Consider the following 17676-nt stretch of genomic DNA (forward strand, 5'->3'; position numbering starts at 1 on the left):
AGCCTCACACAGAGTCTGGTGTCAGGAATCACCAGACTGAAGGAGGACTGGGAGAATCTGATAACCCTTAAGCCTACCAGGGAGAGTGAAGGAAATCGTGAACGGATGTGTCAGGAGTCTGTGAAGTTCTGAGTAAATGTATATTACTGACAAGGACCAAAAGGCCTCAGACCAATTTCAATTGGGAAAGGCTTCCTCTGCTCTGTGTGTGAGCATTGACATCATGCAGATCATCATCCAACAGTCTCTCCTCCAGGATGTTTACAGCCATAGACTGCTCCCTTACACAATCGTCCTATCTAGACCAGCTAACTCCCCTCTCCTATTCTCTGCTTAAAACAACTCAGTTTCAGGGTTTTTGCATAGTTGGTTCTCCCCCAAAAAGGTCCTTGTGCCCATGGATCTTCAGGGAAACTAAGAGTGTTAAGCACGCAGGATTGTCCTTTCAAAACAAAAAGACAAATAGCCTGTTTTTACAGAAGGCTAGGAATTGGGGATGATTAATAGCCTGGTGATCTGTGTCATCTGTTGGGTCAAGCATATCAAACTCCCACAACCAGAACTGGATGTTATTTGTACATCCAGGGATTCTTGAACTCCCACAACCAGGACCAGAGAGGGATAATAGCCCAAATAACCTCTACACCATCTGTATGACTGAGACCTGGGAGTATCCTTTCTTGGGACCTTAAGGTAATGCAGGGAGCCTATCTTCGTGGAGGAAATAACATAGACTGGGCAATGGAAGAAAGAAAGCATCTTTATCAAATGGGGCTGGCATAACTGGATGCCAACCTATACAAGAATGAAAACAGATCCATACCTATTACCATGCACAAAAGTCAAGTCCAAATGGATAAAGATCTCAATATTAATCTGACCACATTGAACCTGATAGACGAGAAAGTGGGAAGTAGTCTATAAGACATGGGCACAGGAGACCACTTCCTAGGTAGGACCCCAGTAGCACAGACAATAAGAGCAACATGGAATAAATGGGACCTCCTGAAACCGAGAAGCTTCTGTAAAGCAAAGAACACTGTCATGAAGACAAAAAGGCAACCTACTGATTGGGAGAAGATCTTCACCAACCCCTCATCAGACAAAGGTCTGATCTCCAAAATATACAAAGAAACTAGACACTAAAACTCTAATTAACTCAATTAAAAAAAATGGGGTACTGAACTGAACAGAGAATTCACAACAGAAATTCAAATGGCCAAAAGACACTTAAGGTCATGCTCAACCTCCTTAGCCATCAGGGAAATGCAAATCAAAACAACTTTGAGATACCATCTTACACCTGTCAGAATAGCTAAACTCAAAAACACCAATGATAGCCTATGCTGGAGAGGATGTGGAGTAAGGGGAACACTCATCCATTGCTGGTGAGAATGCAAATTTGTGCAGCCACTTTGGGAATTAGTGTGGCAGTTTCTCAGGAAATCGGGGGTCAACCTACCTCAGGACTCAGCAATTCCACTATTGGGAATATACCCAAGAGATACCCTATCATACTACAAAAGCATTTGTTCAACTATGTTCATAGCAGCACTATTTGTAGTAGCCAGAACCTGGAAACAACCTAGGTGCCCCTCAATAGAAGAATGGTTAAAGAAGGTGTGGAACATATACATGTTAAAGTTTTACTCAGCGGTAAAAAAAAACAATGACATCTTGAATTTTGCATGCAAATGGATGGAAATAGAAAATGCTTTACTGAGTGAGGTAATCCAGACCCAAAAAGAGGAATATGGTATGTACTCACTCATAAGTGGATTCTAGCCATAGTTAAAGGACATTGAGCCTATAATTCGTGATCCTAGAGAAACTAAATAAGAAGGTGAACCCAAAGAAAATTATAATGTTATCCTCCTGGATATTGGAAGTAGATAAGATTGCCAGGCAAAAGTTGGGTGCATGGCGGGGGGTGGATATAAGGGGAGGTGTGTAGAGAGAAAGGAGAAGGGGAGGATTCAGGACAGCTTGGGGGAATGGGATGGGTGGAAAGGAGGAAGGGTGAATATGGGAGCAGTTAAGTTAATATCTTAATTAAGAGAGCCATTTTAGGGTTTGCAAGAGACTTGACTCTAGAGGGGTTCCCAGGTCCAAGGAGAGGTCCCCAGATTGTTCATTGGGCAACAGAGGAAAGGGTGCCTGAACTGGCCTTGTCCCATAGCCATACTGATGAATATCTTGCATATCACCATAGAACCTTCATCTGGCGATGGATGGAGATAGTGACAGAGACCCACATTGGAGCACTGGACTGAGCTTCCAAGGTCCAAATGAGAAGCAGAAGGAGGGAGAACATGAGCAAGGAAGTCAGGACCACAAGGGGTGCATGCACCCACTGAGACGGTGGGACTGATCTAATGCAAGCTCACCAAGGCCAGCTGGACTGGGAGTGATGGAGCATGTGATCAAACTGGATACTCTGAATGTGGCTGGCATGAAGGCTGACACGAGAAGCCAAAGACAATGGCACTGGGTTTTTATTCTACTGCATGGACTGACTTTGTGGGAGCCTGGTTTGTTTGGATGCTCACCTTTATAGACCTGGGTGGAGGGGGTGAGGACCTTGGACTTCCCACGGGGCAGGGAACTCTGACTGATCTTAGGACTAGAGAGGGAGGGGAAGGTAGGGAGAGGGAGGGAAATGGGAGGCAGGGAGTAGATGGAAATTTTTAATAAAGAAAGAAAGAAAGGAAGGAAGGAAGGAAGGAAGGAAGGAAGGAAGGAAGGAAGGAAGGAAGGAAGAAAGAAAATAAAAAAGAAAGCATCATCTCGATCAACTTAGTCCATTTCTAAATTAAGCAAGGGATGTTCTTTATAGTTAATTGTGGGTTTATTATTGGTATAAATTTTTAATAAAGAGAACTGAGAAATGTATGTGTTTGATTTCAGCAGGCTTTCTTGGAAGCCCAATGCACAAATCATGACACAGAGACTTAGTAAATATGAATGTCTGGACTTAGCTCAGGATTGTTTCTAGGTATCTTTTTTCCCTTAACTTAAATTAACCTTATTTCTATTAATCTCTGTGCTGTTCCAAGTCTCATCTAAAAACTGCCCATCCTGTTTTCTCCTTCCTCTGTGTCTGACTGGTTGGGCACTGGCTGACTGGCTAGCTCCCCTTTTTTTTCACTGCCCACTAGCCCCACCTGTCCCTCCTCTTTATAGCTATTGGCCTATAGCTATTCAGCTTTTTATTAGACCCATCAGGTGCCTTAGACACAGAAGAAAAAACAGCAACATGTCTTTACATAGTTAAATAAATAATCTGTTCTACAACATTTGATTGTTTTAAATTTTGTTTGTCATTTTAAAATGATTTCAGGAACTGGGAAGATGGTGCAGTCAATAAAGTTTTTGCCGTGCAATCATAAGGGCATGAGTTCAAATTCCCAGCACTAACATAAAAAGTTAAGCATTTCAATGTGTCCCTTCTGTTCTAGAGATAGGCAGGTAGAGAGAGGACGGTCCTTTGGATTTGTTGCCCAGCTAGTATAGCTCAATTGACACAGACTCAGTGAGAGTCGCTGTGTCAAAAACTAATAATGAGAACATAGCACAGCAGGTGATGCTATCTAACTCAGATCTCTTTTGCGTTGCAGGGAGGGCTGCTTGTTGGTTCCTGGCCACCTAGCTAGCTTAGACCTGAAATAATCACACAGAAACCATATTAATGCTTGGTTCATTAGCTTTAGCTTATTGACTAACTCTTACATCTGAATTTAATCCATCTTTATTAATCTGTGTATTGCCACATGGCAGTAGCATACAGGCTAAAGATTCTACAGCTCCATGGCTCTCTAATTCTGCCTTCCTCCTCCCATGCTATAGGACAAGCCAGTTCTTTGTTCATTAACAATAAAAGCTACACATAGACAGAAGAACCTCCCACACCACTTTTGCATAGGCCTGAACCGTTTGGATCACACATCTTCCTCATCTTGAAGATTCCTTGACTCTGTAGTCAAATATCAATCATAACTTCTATATTTTTTCTTTACCTTGCAACTTAATTAGATTTTTAAAAATTGTATGTATGGAATTCTCTAGCCTTCATTGGTGCCCATCCTTCATGCTTGCAGTAAATCAGAGAAAGGTGTCTTGTCTTCTAATACTGACAGCAGGATATTAAACTATGCTCTTAACTTATTATGTTATCAGTAGTTAGAGTAAATATCAAATTATAGAGACTATAGATTATTCTACTCAGCTACAAAAATTCATCTTTAATTCAATCAGTCATGAAAATAAACTTGTATTCAAATAAATGGAAATAGTTTTGTTAAATCTAGTATCTAGCTAGTAAGTCAAGTATACTATACAGTAGTGCCTACCATCCCAGGTGTTTTAGCCACTGTTGTCATCTCTTTTCTCTTAAAGGACTGGTATCTAACACATGCCTTTGAGACAAGACTATGGGAAACAAAAGCAAATATCTACTGTCAATACCTCAGACTCCAAACACCACCTATCATGTATGACTGACAGAATTCCTACCTTTAACAAGAGCTGCCTCACAGAGACTACAGGAACGCAACAAGCACAAAGACTTCAGACAGCCATGAAAATGCTTGTCATTCTTCCCCTGACAGATTTGTTTGACTCTAGCTCAAGTCGCCTTATCTTCTAATGCACAAGTGACACACATATAAGGGAGAGAGAAATGGAGGAACCATTAACAGAATTTAAACAAGCTCAGTAGTATACAGTGATTCAGATTTGTCTAGAATAATACTAATGATGGAGTCAACTTTGGATCCTTACAAAAACAGTGAAATGTTGTTTGACAATGTGGTGCAAAATTGACTGTTTTTTTTTTTTTCATTCTAAGATTCATGCTCTCAGCCTTTTACCAACAGCAACTTTGTTTTTTGCTGGTTAATGACTCACCCAGAATGAACTAGTCCATCATTGTTCAACCAATATATGCTTGTTAGTTTTTTGTCAACTTTATAAAAGCTAGTGTAACAATTGAGTCACCCCTTTGAGAAAATGCCTCCAAAAGATTACCCAGTATATATATATATATATATATATATATATATATATATATATATATATATATATATATATATGTAAACATTTTCTTGATTAATGTGGGTTGGCCCAACTCACTGGAGGCAATGATGCCTTTGGACAGGTGGTCCTAGGTGATATAAGAAATTAGGATGAGCATGTTATAGAGAACCAACCAGCAAGCAGCATTACTCCATTACATTTACTCCAACTCTTGACTCCAGGGTCATATCCTGAGTTCCTTCCATGACTTCTATGCATGATGGGCTGTAACCTGAAGAATGAAATGAACCTTTTCTTCCCAAGTTGCTTTTGGCCATTGTCTTAATCAGTTTTTATTGCTGTGTGGCAACATTATAATTGCAACTCTTATAAAAGAAAAAAAAATGTTTAGTTGGGGCTTTCTCAAAGTTTCAGATGTTTAGTCCATTTTCATCATAGTGGAGAGCATGGTGATGTGCAGGTAGACATGGTGCTGAAGAAACAGTTGTCTAATATTACTATGAAACTAGTCTAGCTTAATGTCAGTATAAAACATCATCAAAGCTTATTCTTACCTTTATGCTAACTATAAATACACCAATACACTCACAGATATTTAAAAAGAAAGGAGGTTGTTGCTTATGTGAAATCTGAATGCTCAGAAAGAAAAGTGAGACAATTTCCTGTAGAACCAAAGTGAGAAGGATAGTGAAGCTATGAGAAAAAAATATACATTCCATATAATGCCTGTGGTCTGACTGCTTCACAAATATATAATTGACAATTGACATTGGGTATAGGTGAAACAAATTTAAACATGTTTCATTTTAAGATTGATATAGGAATAGAAACATGCAATTCTAATCTGAAACTTCTCAGAAAAAAAATTAAAAAGTAACTATTTCATATTATTGTTTTGTTCTTGTAACAAATTAGGGACTGTAGACATGGATTCGTGGCTAAGAGCACTGACTAATCTTCCAAAGGACCTGAGTTCAATTCCAGTACTCACAAGATGGCTCACGGATGTCTACAACTCAAGTTCCAAAGGATGCAGTACCCTCTTCGGGACTCCACAGATACTCCATGCAAGTAATATACAGCCATGAAGGCAAACATACACATAGAATATGTTTTTAAATTAAACCCTAATTAGTGGCTAAAATATTGAAAATTATTGCCTCTAGGTTCATAGTAACAAAATCAAGAAATTGACTGGACTGTGTTCCTTTTAGAGTCCTTGGGGAGAGTATGTTTCATTGTTGTCATTAGCATCTATAGCATCCTATATTTCTTGGCTTATAGCCTCTTCCTAAGATCACTCAACTGGTTTCTATCACCCAACCTTCTATTTCTAATCTCGACCATCCCACATTCCTCTTAGAGGAACCACTCTGAATACATGAGACTACCTGGACTACCTAGAAAAATGTTTTATCACAAAGTTCTAATTCAATCACATTTAGGGACTCCCATTTACCCTATAAAGTATCATAGTCTCAAACTTTGAAAATTTTGGCACAAGCATCATTGATCAGCTCAGCAATCTGCCCACTACATTGTCTTGCTTTTACTAGCCAGTTCCTATTACTTCCCATTACTTGCATTCAAAATGTTTTTAAAGGACACAATACAGAGCCTTATGTGGATGAGTCACAAAGCATCGGGGCAAGAATTGAGAAAAGCATTATGAGAATAAGAGAAAAGGATAAAAACAAACAAAAAAAAGCAGCCCAGATATAATCACCAAGATAAACCTATCCAGATCCACAAGCATTTTAAAAAAAGCATGGAGGATAAACCGCAGCTGGTATGATCAAAATCAGAGTTGAAATCTGGGGACTAAGACATAATTGAAGTGAGTGGGGGCTAAGAGGATGGAAAGTTAGTAAACCGCGTGCTGTGCAGGGCTGAAGACGAACGTCATCCCCAGAACCCAAGTAAAGGAATCTGGAGTCTTGCTATGCGCTTACATTCCCTGTGCGAGGGAAATAGACACATAGATTCCCTAGGCTCTGTGGGATCTATGTCTCATTTAATTATCTAGCTCCAGGTCACAGTAACAGTTTCCAAAACAAAAGTGTGTGACTCCTGACCTAAACATGTACAGACACAAACAGCATATATACTCAAAGGTACAATGCACTCACACACACAAATAAAGGGATGTAAAAAGGAAAGATAAATCAATCCCAGCAATGTGTAAATAGCAGGAACTTTATCACGTTTAATTCAATAAAGGTCCAGTATCTGAAAATGAAAACTGCATTTGTAATGGCTTATGAAAACTAAGCCCTATCCAAGCACAATTGCAGTGAAACTGGGCCATGTCAGGATGTCAGGATCAAATGTACCCCTTCCACTATATAGCTTTCTCTACTTATGTCTAAAAAAAATATTTTTGAAAACAAAGGTTTAAAATGCAATGGAAAGCCCCTTCAATGGCAAAAAAAAATCCTCACAGAACAGTAACAACCTACATGGGAAATAAGCCCCAATTCAATTGATAAGTATCATTCTTTAGTCTTGTTGTATTTTATCTCTGCCTGTGTATACACATGCACAAACACCAACGGTATTGTGTGTAAGTTGGAGAACAAGTTCTAACCTTCTTTCATGTGGGTCTTAGTGCCTGGACTCAGGGTATCTGACATACCTGCAGGTTCTTTTGCCTGAAGAGCCATTTCATTGGTCTAATGTGATTTATTAATGAACACACAGATATTTTGTGTCTGAGTTTATGACCATTGGATGAAAAGAAAGAAACAAGCTTAAAAATATAAATTAATGCATATAAAAGAATTTCATTCCTTCTCCTCAGGGCATGCCATGAGCTATATGGCAGGTAGATACAGAGCCATAAGCGTCTGTCCTTACTAGTCACCTCCATTTTACTAAATGACTAGAGCTTTCTCTAGAACAAAAGAAAATGGGGTGAGACATTACACAACATGTGGGAATAATTTCCCTCCCATATGTACTAAATTAGGAAAGCAAACTAAAGCCAGGCCATGATTATTTTGCCTGACAAGTTAACTCATGTTCAACAACAAAAACTAAACTATCAATCTTCATGGGTATTGCTATCTTGGTCTAGTAAGATCTCTGTTGATTTTGAACAGGTATCATAAAAAAAACAACAACAAACATTAATAAAAAATAAAAACACCTTTGAGGCTTATCTGTATTGTCACCTATAAAACAAACCATCCATACAAGTTGAAAATGCCTTTCTGATAGTTTGGCCCACATAGCTGGAATTCCAGAGCTGTGTTGCCTTACATCCTGTTGACTCAGGCATCCATAAATAATTATTACATTTAAAATTAAATTTTATAGTGATATTATTACTCTAATTAGCATTAATAACAGTAAAAAAACACAAATGAATTTCTCTACTAACATAACAACTACAGCAAATCAGTCATTCTAAGACACCCTGCCTCAGATAGGTGGGGGCGCTAGGATACAAGTCTGCCAGGCATTTTCCTGTTGTAGCACATAAGGAATAGTTTCAGAAACAGAAACATAATGACAGAAAATAATTTTTATTGACAACTGCGAAAGATTTTTGTACTTTACAAAATTGCTTTTCAGGGATTATATAATGCACACATGTATGCATAACACACAAGCACTAGCCAAATTTCTACCATGTAATGTAACTTTCCCACTTGGCGTCATGTCTTTAAAAAATGAATCTCATAAAAAAAATGAATCTCATGTTTAAACTTGATAAAAACAAAAATGAGAGTGAGTCCAAGAGGATGGTTAGAGATAGATCTTTTTTAATCAATTATTATCTCCTAAAAGTTATTGATAGTTTGAATGTAACTGACCCCCGTAAACTCATAGAGATTGACATTAGTAGGAGGTGTGACCCTGTTGGAAGAAGTGTGTCACTGTGGGGGTGGGCTTGGGAGTCTCCTGTGCTTGAGCTATTTCCCGTGTTTCCTATTGCCTGAAGATCAATTGTAGAACTCTCAGCTTCTTCTCTAGCACCATGTCTGCCTACATGCCACCATGTCTTACCATGATGATAATGGACTATACCTCTGTTACTGTAAGGCATCTCATTTAAATGATTCTCTTTAAAAGAGTTGCCATGGTCATGGTATAGCTTAACAGCAATAGAAACCCTAAGACAATAAACAAGATTGAATTTAGCTGACAGAGCAGTTATAAACCAAAAGAGTAGTGTCTGTTCCACTCTGTTTTTGATCTGGTTTGCAATAATTTTCTGAAACCCACAGGGAATTCTTTAGAGAAAAGCTGTGAGACTGCTAATCAGAAAGAGATACTCTTTTCTTTAGTTATATTGCGATGTAGCAGACTCTCCAGGGGCATACAGCGGAAGACCCATTGGCTCATTTATTTTCACCGGTGGGATAAAGCAGAAAGACCAAATATCAGAGGAAACCTCACATTGAAATTCTTAGAATAAGCCCAACTATCTCCTTCCAAAATTTGGTAAGATTTTTTTTTTAAATTTTCATGTCCTCTATTTCTCTTCATCTTTTAGTTTCACTTCCTATATCGAAGATTTCATTTTTCTATAATAACACAGGCAAGGGCATAGGGTAAAAAGAAACATAGAAAATGCAGAACGTTGCTGAATGAATCCAATTTAAACTTTGTGTTTAGCCCTGTGTATTGCCGTACATATATAGGGGGCATGAATATAATTGGTTTTGTTTTTGAGACATTATTAGTCAAATAGTTGCCATAGCAACCACACTCACTGATAACCTCCATAAAAAATTAATTCCCAAAGGGGTGGAATACTTAGCAGTTTACCCAGCACTTTCAAACCATAAATACATTTATTATTTATTAAAGTTACATAATTAATTTGGTCTATTAGTATTATACTCATTATGGATGCTAAGACTTCAGTTTAAAGAGGTGAAGCACTTGTCAATAGTCATGTAAACTAGTATAATGGGTTACTCATCTTCCCATTAATAGAATAAAATACCTGAGAAAACAGTTTAATGAGAATAAAGTCTGATTTGGGACCATGTGTTTCAGAGGTCTCAGCCCAGTCACTTGATTCTATCACTTCTGAGGCTGTGGTAAGACACAGCATCTATGGTGGAGAGAATGAGGTGGAGCCAAGTTTTAGCAGCTTATATCTCATGGTACATAGCAGAGAGAACTGAGAGAGAGGAAGGAGAGCTGGGTAGGAAAGCATAGGATAGTGATTGCTCCCAAGATCATAGTCCCAAACATTCATTGCCATCAAGTAGGTGCTACCTACAGGTTTCCATACCTTAGAATAGATCATCAGATCTCAAACCCAACAACTGGAAAAATGACCAAGGAAGAGCAGAGCTTGAGGAATATAGTGCTTTAGGATCCTTAACAAGAAACAATGTTAAAAGGTAGCAGTTACTCTTGGACAAGTTATTTAATTCTGGTATCCATCAAAAATATTATACAGTTACAACTACATTTGAGGATTTACAGGAGCTTTTCTCAGCAGTATCAAAGGAACTTGGCTTTCAGGTCTTTCGGTATTATTGTATCTAATTCAAAGGACATCAGAGACCTATTTGTATCAGACTTTAGAGTCTGATATTAAGACCACACAGTGGGACCAGTTTTTATCTTTAAAATTGTCACAATCTCTCTCTCTCTCTCTCTCTCTCTCTCTCTCTCTCTATATATATATATATATATATATATATATATACACACTTATATATACTTATAAGTGTATATATACTTATATATATACTCTGTATATATATATATATATATATATATATATATATATATATATATATATATATATATATATATACACTTTGTTTTTATTAATTGTAATCTAAGGTGAGTCTTCCCAGGTCATTACTGAATGGTGCTAGGACAAGATTGTACTCTATAACCAATATGAGACTGATTTCTCCCTCATGTTGAAATGTCTACAAGAGCTATTTCTAAGACAGGCCCAAAGCTACTGAGAAACCCTGTCTTGAAAAACCAAAAAGAAAAATAGAATGTGAACTGACCACAACCAGTCCTCTATGAAGATAACATTGACAAGATTAGTCATCGACAGAGACAATTTCATTTTGCTTTTAGCATTTGGTAAGGAAGGATATCACTACACTAATAGTAAGTAATATGCTTCTAGATTTGTATAAACTAAGGATGTTTGCTGTTGTGCATGGATGCTGGGAACTTCACAGACATGTTTAAATGTGTTATGTTAAACTTAGTTATGCTGAAACTTTAACAATGAGTCTTTATTGTTTGTTTTCAAAAGGAAAATAACCAGGAATATGCTTGCTGCATTTTACACTAAGCATTTTGAAATCTAGGATTAGTGTAAAGGGCTTACTGTGTTCAGTTGCTGTGAAGGCAAAATTGTACAAAGACTGTACATTTGAGACTGAAGAACCCTTGGATACCTTTCATCCTAGCAATTAATTCTACAGATAACCCTTTAACATCATGTGAACTAAAGTCTAAAGTTCTGTAAAATGGTGTTGTCCAGTTTCTGAATTGGAACTTCCATTGAAAGGAAAAGCAAAAAACCTTCAAGATCAAGGCATGTGAAACAGGATTATGACAGAACATTTAAGAACAGATAGGTGTTTCACACAAGAAGTAAAAATTATCCTCCATGGTAGTCTCTGTCAAACACCTATAAATCAGAGCTAATCAACTACGGTTTAATGGTCAAGCATTTGTTCTAGTTACAACTGCATGTTATACTACCGATTCACAAGGATGGAGGACAAAGATGCTAGTCCATTTGCCTACCACCAAATCCAGGAAGCTCCAGGAAAAGGAATAATTTAGCTCAAACTCCCCAAAATGACATTGCTGGTAAACGCACTGATAAATAATAATGTCAATACTGCATTTACTTGTTAACATTCAAAAATGATTTTGTTATGGGTCTCTCTAAAAATTTTGATCATGAATTTTTTCTGTTTTTAAGAAATTATTAAATTAGGGAAATAATATAACACAAACACATAGGAAGAAACACCGATTTTATTTGTTTATTTTTTCAATGTTTCATCTCATAGAAGTGCATTTTGTCATAACATATTTGATACAAAAGTACAAATATACTTTCTATAGTCTCAAAATATATTGCTAATAATCCATTTGAAAAGTAAATAAATATTTATTTCATTGATTTTAATAGTTGACTAGCATTGTACATGTGGACATTTAAATTAATTGTACTTCCAGTTATTTAGATTTATTATATTATTTTCCACTAACATAAAGTGTTAATATGAATATCCTTATTCGTAAATTCTGATGAAAAAGTTTTATTATTTTAGCATATCTTTCAAATAAAATTCCCAAGTCAAGAAAACATACACAGGAGGGGCTAAAGAGATGGCTTAGCAGTTAAGAGCAATGTTTGTTTTTTCTGAGGAGCAGGATTTGATTTCCAGAACCTGGAGAGCAGTTCACAGCCATGTGTAACACCAGTACCAAGGAATCCAATGCCTCCATGAAAGCAGGAATACATTCATGAACATAAAAAGTTAATTAAAAAAATAGTTAGGCATATAGCTTAGTTGGCAGAATGTTTTCCTAATGAATGAAACCCTGTGCTTGATCCCTAGCTCCTAATAAACCAGGAAAAAGGATAATATGTTTAAAGTCATCCTCAGTTATATAAAGAGTTCAAGGCCAGCCTGAAATAATTTCGACTACACCCACACCAAAAAAAGCAATAACTGGAAGCAAAATGGGGTTGCTGTGGTCTGGAATTACAGAACCAGTACTTAGAAGGTTAAGGCAGGATGAAATAACTTTGAAGCCACCCTGGGTTATATAGTAATCTGTGGGACAGTTTAGGTTGCAGAATAAGAATCTTTCTCAGAGCAATCAAACAAAAAGGAACAAATAGAAGGAATCTAGAAAGAATACATGAAATTTTCTTTGAAACAACTTTTCTGAATTTCGGAATGAAAACGCTACATTGAAGTGGACTATTCAGGCATACTACTGTAATCCCGGTAATTGATGCAGAAGGATTACAAACCTAAAGCCAGCAGGTACTCCATGTGGAGATACTGTTTTTGAATATGCATTAACTAGCTTATAGAACTGTCATAAATACTAATAATAATCTGCACGGTGTATTGAAAACAACTCTTTCAATGTGTACAGCCATCCTGTTATTTTTGTTTCATTGTAGATAAGTGATCTAATCTCTGATTCAGAAAATAATGATACTCAAATTTTAGAACTCATAAAGGTGATAAACTGTTACAGCCCCTATCTGTAATATTTCATAATGCAAAGGAGCAGAATTCCACTAGCAAGGCTACTTGGGAGCTATCATAAAAAGGAAAGCATGAGTGAGATCAACAACTCACCCTTTGCACAGATGGAAAAGATGCTTGCAATCCAGTACTCTTAAAAATTATTGAAAAAAATCACGATCTATGGGTTTTCTTCTAGCATCTGTAAAGTCCTGATAATTTTTCCTAAATTTCAAGTGTAAGGTATGTTGCTACAATGCTGAAAGATTTGAGGAAGTGTTAACCACTAACATCTGGGTTACACATAAAAAGATCAAACACTCAAGGAAAATGTCAATGCTGGCGCATTATTCTCTGTTTGTTTTCCAAAAGTGAGAGAGAAAAGAACCACCATGACAACACAAAAAAAATATTTAATAGTTTCTTCATTTTTGATGCCTTTTTTAATATCAGAAAGATGCCTATAAAATAAAGTTTAATGCATTTGCTAAAAGAATTAATATGGCGATAGATTTCCAGCTAATTTCTTATTCTTCCAAAAAAGGCGGTAGGGAAATACTTGTTAGTCTTTAAACCATAGATGCGCAAAAATTGCAGGCAATATTTTCTCGTGACACCCTGGAGACCCATGTGTGACACAGTATACAGACTGCATCTGACTCTCCACAGGAACTAATTTTGAAGCACCAGAATGCTGTGAATTGGCTGTAAAACAATGTTGAAGAAACTCAACATAGAACAGAAGGCATACTTTCCTTAGGAAGAATGCTGATAAAATTTTAATGAACTAACATGTTGTCATGGGGATTTGTTGCTACTCATTAATGCATTGTGCTGTTCCTCTATAGTTTTCCTGAAGTTGAGTGACAAATTGTCAAGTAGCTGCTCTGGTGAGCTACACTGCTCATTGATCCCTTAAATTTGGGGGCTAAATTCTTCCGGAGACTCACCCTATTGCTTGTGGGGTAACACATTTCCCAGCACCATGTGCACTTAATTGTATTTCAAATGAAACGCCATCTCCAGGGCAGGCCTTTGACTCCGAAAAACTGTAGAAATAATCACAGGATGATTGACAGGTCTGGTCACAGATGGGGACTACCACAGAGCTAGGGCTACCATACAAAATAGTCAACTGGTCGCCTATGAATTCAAGTAAAATTCTCAGTGGAAAAGAATAATTTAATTATAAAAACCATAGAATGTCAGAGCTTGGAAGGACCACAAAATATGTTTAACTCTCTGATTTTGCAAATAAGAAAATGGATGAGGCCCAGAAGGATAAATATCTATAAGGTGACAGAGCAAAAATTCTGGCTTAATTCGATTTCTTATGAATGCTTTCTTCCATTTCTAGTTCTTTTATTTACAACCACTCCCGAAATTATCCCTAATGATGGTATGCTCTGAAGTCATTTCTCTTCCTTGTTACAAGCAGCATAATCAGAATATGGTCTATCACAAGCTCTTGTGTTGTGTAAATGTACACACGACTATAATCTAAACAATCCATGTTTGTCTTAATACAATTTTCTAAATCTTTGAATAAAATGATGCTTTAGAAAGATTCAACATTTTTACCCACCGCTTTATACAGCTCCATGTACTGCTGCACATCCAGAGAGGCATAAGCAGATAAGGACCTTGGAAAAAAGCACAGTGAAAGTCCGGGTTCCGATGTAAGACCCTTCTTTATCACATTAGAAAGGTGCTTAAGGCTTGATTGTGACATTGGTGTCTTGGTAGAGTGACCAGCGCAGAGCAGTTGGTTGATCTGTTTTAAATTATAAGACCCCACACACCTGCCATATTTGATGTTATTTTCTGTAAATTTCTTGGCCTTTCACCTTTTCACAAGCCAGAAGGTACTCAAATTCGTAATATGCAAATATACTTAATGCACAAAGCAAGGCACAGCACACACACACACACACACACAGAGAGAGAGAGAGAGAGAGAGAGAGAGAGAGAGAGAGAGAGAGGGAGGGAGGGAGGGAGGGAGAGAGAGAGAAATAATTAACCATCAAATAGGTGGAGCATCATGCTGTGGTCTAAATCACTGCTACTCTGACAGAGCTATTGGACCATGATTCACTTTGAAGTGGACAGAAACCTGAGTCCCAGGCTCCAGTCTAGATTTAACTAATCAGAATCTGCCTTTTAATAAGATCCCCAGATAATACACATGTACATTAAAGTTTGAGGTGCTCTGGGCTACATCACAAAATGCCAATGCAGTTCCTTAACAGTTGTAGCCAATAATATATGTTGCACAACCTAAGCAGAGATACTTTCAAGCAATGACCTTTTTTGTGGTTTTCTACAGATAAAAATAATTATTATTATATGGTGCCTTTAAAATATGGATTTTATGATGCATCTAAAAGCTTGTTTGTATACTAGAGATAATGAAAATAATTGTTATTCTAACTTCCTTTTAGGATATGCAAAGCTATAAGATTCCAGTAGAACTGTACTCACAAATGGGCATATTGAGGCATGAATAAGAGCTAGCTTACTGTATTCTTTAGAGCAACCATTCCTATCTTCTAACTAGATGCTCTCTACAACACTAACTTATGATAGTAAGGTTTAATCATAATAGTGGTAATAACCTGATGGTTACCCATGACTGTCAACTTGATGAGACTTAAGTAATCATGGAAACCATACTCTGGGTGTATGGAGATTAGGTTTAGCATTGTTGAAAGAGCCAACCTCAGTGGGTGTATTTCCATTCTGAAATCCTGGACTAAATGAAAAGGAGAACATGAGTGTTGATTTTGCAGACATGAAACATAGAAGGTTCGGGTAACTATGGAGTCTTGCATCATCATGCAGAGAGCACAGAAGATAGACAATGTATGGCAGAGTTGAAGTCCTTAGAATAAGACCCAGAGAGGCCACTGGATGAAGCTATCATGCTGAGGTTTAAATTGCAATATCACAGCAGAGATCCAGTTATTTGGAAACATCAGACTGTGGATATCTACTGAGGGACATTGGGTGTAGGCATAGAGCTGGTTCTAGAAGGAGGCAGTGTATGATGCAGGCAGCAGGGCTCATGGATTTGGGCTATATTCTTGTATACTTTCAACAATCTTATTAAAAAGTAATAAAATGTATTAAAAATCAGGATAATTTCTAATGTAAATCATGGACTCTAAGACTTGAGTCCTCCCAATGATAAAAAGAATTGATGTCTTGAATTAGTAATTTATTTTTAAAAATCTGTCATAAAATGAAATAATTCTAAAATAAACCAGGAATAACTAACACAGCCATTTTCTGTCTTTGCAAATGTAACTAATCTGAAAACCAATTCTAGACTAAAACTGAAGCAAATAATGGCATATCTGCATATTAAACTGTTAAGATTCAATAAAATTATATGTTCAAAATTTGTTTTCTTTATTGTAGAAAATGCCTGTTAAACTAAAAGCACAAAAAATAAAACCTGGAAGTAAGATATTAAACACCAAACACACACATAAATATACTTAGGGAGACAGCACACATCAGACTCTGTATATGAGATTAAAACACACCATACTTTTAAAGTAATTATTTATGACCGCGCTATATTTCTATTTCTTATTAGTACACTGGGGTACTTACCAAGCAAATATTAAGCATCTTATAAATAACATTATACTTTGTCAAAACAAAGAAAGCTATGTCTAATGTTTTCATTTTAATTTCACAAGTAAATTTCATCACTAGATTTATTTTCATAGAGTACATCTTAGACTTCAAGCATTTTGAACACAGGTCAGAAAGTATGGCTCACTCACACTTTTCCTTGAAAATGGAAACTGTCTTCTTCAAGCTGGGGAAAACAGGTCGATGGCTATGAACATTGGCTCAGACAGCATAAAGAACTGAGTTTATATCCCCACCCACCTAAGAGTTGGATGTGGATAAATATGACCGTAATCATCATATTGGAGGCAAGAGACACGCAGATCCCAAGGTCTTGCTGGCCAGCCAGCCTATGCTAAACAGTAAGCTTTCTGTTCAGTAACAGATTCTGTCTCAAGGCAGTAATGAAGATAGCAACAGAGGAAGACGCTTATCCTACTCTGGCCTCGGCAGATGTGGGCATGGGTTCAGTCTCCTACAAGTTCACAAACACAAACTGTGCACATATATAATATAAACACATAGACACAAACACATGCATCCACACACAGACACATACATACATACATACAAATGCACACATATATGCATATACAAACACACACACACTAGCATACATCACTAATATACACACATAACCATACATACAGCACACACGTCTTTTGTAAATAGCCAATAAATACAGATGCATTATTCCAGATTCAACTTGTTAATTACCTGCTGTCCTTTAGTTTACATGTACAACATGCAAATTAATATGCATTTGGAACACAGATAG

The sequence above is a fragment of the Myodes glareolus genome, chromosome 18 (genome assembly GCF_982192425.1).
Source record: "Myodes glareolus chromosome 18, mMyoGla1.1, whole genome shotgun sequence".
NCBI lineage: Eukaryota > Metazoa > Chordata > Mammalia > Rodentia > Cricetidae > Myodes > Myodes glareolus.